This window comes from Saccostrea cucullata, unplaced genomic scaffold (assembly GCF_032062105.1).
Source record: "Saccostrea cucullata isolate Sc308-1 unplaced genomic scaffold, CSIRO_AGI_Scuc_v1 ctg4210, whole genome shotgun sequence".
Taxonomy (NCBI): domain Eukaryota; kingdom Metazoa; phylum Mollusca; class Bivalvia; order Ostreida; family Ostreidae; genus Saccostrea; species Saccostrea cuccullata.
Genome location: NW_026931449.1, coordinates 36,632 through 41,512, shown reverse-complemented (window position 1 = coordinate 41,512; position 4,881 = coordinate 36,632). Strand labels below are relative to the sequence as shown.

Below are 4,881 nucleotides of genomic sequence, written 5' to 3'. Positions count from 1 at the left end.
TCGTTTGTTGGAAGTGCGAGGAAAACATGGGAAAATTTATGCATAATGGCCTTAGTGACCGGTCAGTATGGGGGATGTTTACTCCTCCAAGGCACTGGATCTTACCTCTGATTTTTGGAGGTTTCTTTTCGTTGCTCCTGATTAGAATGTTTAATGGACTTTTAAGCTATAATACTGTTTTTATTACATATGTTTCATTACAAACATAGTGAAAGTTAGGAAACCAGTGCCTAGGAGCACTATTAGGCGAGAAATAGGGTTATCAAACATGAAAATCGAATATAATCAGTATATCAGCAACATAAATATAAAAATCTTTGTATGCAAGAAAAAAACTGAAAAACAAATATTTACATTTGCAAATGTTTTCCTTTACATAACACTACTGAAGGCAAGCGTTTTTATAACTGTGTAAATACAGGTTTGGGGTCAAGAGGTCATAGATGTGCGTTTGGATAAACGTTCCACGTAATTTCTCTGTGACGTCATAAAGGGTCGACGCGCGTTTAGTAGATTACATACATGCCGTTGGGTTTGAAAAATTAACGCATTTCACACGTTAAAAGTAACAATCAGGCAAATATAAAGTATGAATAAGTCACGAATGTAAATATAAGTAATAAGGTATCATTTTTGAGTTTTATTGAGATGTAAAACGGGTTGACACATGATCAAATCTTCCATAAAGCCCTTCGGGCTTTATGGGATTTGATCACGTGACCAACCCGTTTTACATCTCAATAAAACTCAAAAAATGATACCTTATTTCTTAAATAATTATATTATGTCAGAATTTATTTAAGAAATAAGGTATCATTTTTTGAGTGTTATTGGGATGTAAAACGGGTTGGTCACGTGATCAAATCCCATAAAGCCCGAAGGGCTTTGTGGAAGATTTGATCATGTGCCAACCCGTTTTACATCTCTATAAAACTCAAAAAATGATACCTTATTACTTATATTTACATTTGTGACTTATTCATACTTTAAATTTGCCTGATTGTTACTTTTAACGTGCGAAATGCGTTATTTTTCAAACCCAACAGCTTGTTTGTAATCAACTAAACGCGCGTCGACCCTTTATGACGTCACACAGAGATTACGTCGAACGTTTATCCAAACGCACATCTATGACCTCTTGACCCCGTACACGTACCTGTATTTATGCAGTTGTAAAAGCGCTTGCTTTCAGTAGTGTTATATAAAGGAAACCATTTGCAAATGTAAATATTACTGCTTGAAGTCGGAGAGAGGTAACACTTTTTTTTTAGAATGTCCTATAACCATACATAATGATATATCCAATATGAACATTGCTATAATAACAAAAATTGTATATGATTAAAAAAATACCTTTTCTCTGATATTTGGTTAATGTGGAGGGTTGAGTGCTGCCATGAGTAAAAGTCTTGAGAAAACGGGGGTAGGAGATGACGAATAAAGATGCTACTCTAGCATTGTCAGTAGTGCAATCCTTTTGTTATCTCTATATATTTCAATGCATTTAAGGTTAATATATCCTAGTTGATTTAATACACAACGTACGAGCATGTTCTACATGCACTTAAATACGTTGGTGAAACACGAGTATCGTTGAAAGTCCTCATTTTATATTTTTTGGTCTTTAGAATGAAATTTTCAAGAAATATAATTTATAATTGTGTCAAATGCTGACTGACGTTCTACATACTAATTTTTATACCATTATTTACACTTCTAAATGTCGACGTATTTTCGATTTCCTCACCATGTCAAGTTGCGCACAGCGGATGCACTGTCAACAGAGGATGCTTACTCCTCCTTTTAAAAGATCCAGTCTCTGAATATTTGAAGGCACGTATTTTCTCTACATCCGATTTGTGTAAATGAACTTTGAACTTGATAATTGCTGTTTTTCTTCATTATATTCATTTTCTTTGTAACATTGGTTCGATATAAGATCCCTGTAAATTCGAAATAAAAGATACCGAATCCGAAACATATGTTCATTTTTTTTACATTAAACTTTTTTCGCTGAACATTATTTCTTCATCTTTTTAATTCGCATCTTCCCTTTCGTATGTAGCAACCCATCTTACCACCTGCATATGGGGTTTTGTCGACCAGTTGATATGATATAAAAGGGACTGATATGATTTAAAATCGATTGATGACCATGTCAGCGAATTCCATAAATTCAAATGCCTCAATTTCTTATGAAGAAACGCTTAATTTAAAAGTAACAGTACTCAAATCAATAATTTCTAAGAGGATTAAGTGTATTAACGAACATGTTGCTTGACATAATTATATACAATTTAAACAATGAAGTTTCTCTTTTACCATTTTGTCTCAAAGAATCTGGGGGAATTAGGCGAGTCATATGCCCACAAGGATTTTGTCGCTCTGTAAGTATATCGGAATAGTCGTACGATTTACCTAAACATTTAAACTTTGTACAGCACTGTCCAAATGACAATATTTTTATTTTCAAACCTTGCGGTTATCGTTACAGTATTTTTGAACATGTGATGCTTTTCATACTGCATGTTAATTGTTCTATCGAATATGTTTTCAGGGGTTGGGAGATGCTACGCTTTACCTTTCTTATTAACTGTTTTTGCATACGGAACAGCCATACCGTGCTGGTCTACCCATGATTGTTTACATTTCAATTGTGCAATGTAGTCTTGAACTGAATGCATTCAAAATGTTATACATCTTGAAAATTTGTTTATTATAGGAAATATATTAGTTGACCGTAAATAAATTTATTATCTTATTTTTTCACTTTGATTTTAGTGAAAAAATATATTTATCTATAAATTTCAATTTGAACTTTAAAAAATCATGATTCGAAGGCTGGCGACTAATAACTGGTTGCTTCATCTCAGCCGCTATAACCACTTAGCCACGAAGTCGCATATAAATTACCCTTTAAATAAAAAACAGCTCTATATGTAAAGCAAGCACACAATTGGACTTGGAGTTTTTGAGAATATGTTCCGAAATTTAAGTAGGAAAACTAACTTTTTATAAAGAGTGGGTCTTCGTTCCATTTTTTTTTTTGAAAATGGTGAGAGATACATCCTTCCATACCCTTTCAATATTTGTTTACAAAAAAAAAATGGTACGAAGACCCACTCTATATAAAAAAAAACCCACAGTTTTAACATTCAGTTTCTATCATTTTTACGGTTACTAAAGCATGTTAGGATTTTGGTGGGTTAATTACAATCAATTTCTAAGTCATTTGATTCAGGTTTTATCTTTACTGTATGCAGAGGATTATAAATAATCCTAATCCCCCCAGGTTCTTTATAATGATGACTGTCCCAAAAGTTTAAACTATAATGTGTTATTCATTTTGTAAATATCGGTAGACTTTACAATTGAAATTATTCTCTTGGAGAAATAGCTTTTAAAAAAAATTATACGAAAAGTTATATGAAGATAAAGGACTCTACAATTCTTATAGGTAGATCCTACGAAAAATATAAAAGAAGGGGATGAGTATTATAATCCGTCTCCATCAAACGATGACAAAATGCATTGCGTTGTTTATGTTGTTGATGGAACCAAAGTAAGCACAGCATTCGCAGATGAATCGGCAGAAAAAATATTTCAGGAATGTAGGGAGCTTCTGGAGAGTGAGGGTATTTAGAAAAATTTAAATCGATGTGTTAATATTAATAATTAAAAAAGCAAAAAAAATATCTTTTAAGTAAAGGTCCTTTAAAGGATATATTATCATTATTGTATCATCCTATGAAATAGTTGTTAAGACTAGATATTGATAAATTTACATTACTTATATCTTGCTATCAACATTCAACATGGTATTCTTGTTTTAAATTTTGGAACAGAAATTCCACAACTAGTTCTTATGACAAAGATTGACAAGATATGGAGTGGTCTTGATACAAACGTGAATCTTACATTCAACAGTGTTATGGTGGAAGAAAAAAGTTCAGGCTGTCTCGAGCTTCATGAAATTGCTTGAATCAGATATCCTGCCGACAAGAAATTATTATGGAAATGATTTTAATTGCAGGTCTGATATTAATATTTTGACGTTGATAAATTTCTACAATATACTCATGCGCGCTAATGACAAAGCCATGACTCTTGCTAAATCGTCGAAATGTGAGAAGAACAAATAATAATTAATTTTTATGTTAAAAATACGAAACATACTTGAAGTTTGCATTAATATATAATATACTTTGTACCATTAAGTAACGATAATATGTTCAACTATTACATGTATATTGGAATGACTTAATTGTAATGCTATATGGTTTAAGATCACTTGTTTATTGTTTATACAAATCTTATTTCAAACCTTATGCATGGACTACATTTGTTGTGTTGTCTGTAATTATATGTTTTTTTCCAAGCAAATTTAAGTGGTCGATGAAAATTATATATTATTTAGGTACGTACATGTCTTTAATTTCGAACAAGGATCACCAAAAGTTCTTGAATTGTGTTGATCATTGTTTTATTATACTTAAGAAATTCAGCATTAAATTAAGGTGCATAGACACAGATTTGAAACTTATATTTTCTCAAATTTTCTGTTTAATATTACGACTTATTTATTGAATAAAGCATGTCATACGAAAATATAATTAATATCTATTTTTCATTTCGAAAAAATTATAACTTCGAATTTCTGGGTGGGTTTGATTGACACATACTTGCAATATCACAAATTATAATTCTATTCTTAATTCTTATGAAAATGACAATTTTGTTGTGTATTACTGAAAAATTTTAAACAATAATCTAGAAAAATCAGAGTAGATATAGAAATAAGTAATTTAATACATAATTAAACATGCTATATGTAAATCTAATAATATTGTGGTGTGTGCTTTTTTTCATTTCGAATTCTTT

The 4,881-nt window shown here is 31.2% G+C and overlaps 1 long non-coding RNA gene across 1 annotated transcript; it reads right to left on the bottom strand.

Annotated features, from left to right (window-relative positions):
- Positions 1 to 340: 340 nt before the first annotated feature.
- Positions 341 to 1,142, bottom strand: LOC134232647 (uncharacterized). Its single transcript, XR_009984820.1, has 2 exons — positions 949 to 1,142; positions 341 to 690 (listed from the first exon to the last, which is right to left on the bottom strand). It is a non-coding gene; the product is annotated as an uncharacterized LOC134232647 (long non-coding RNA).
- Positions 1,143 to 4,881: the final 3,739 nt, after the last annotated feature.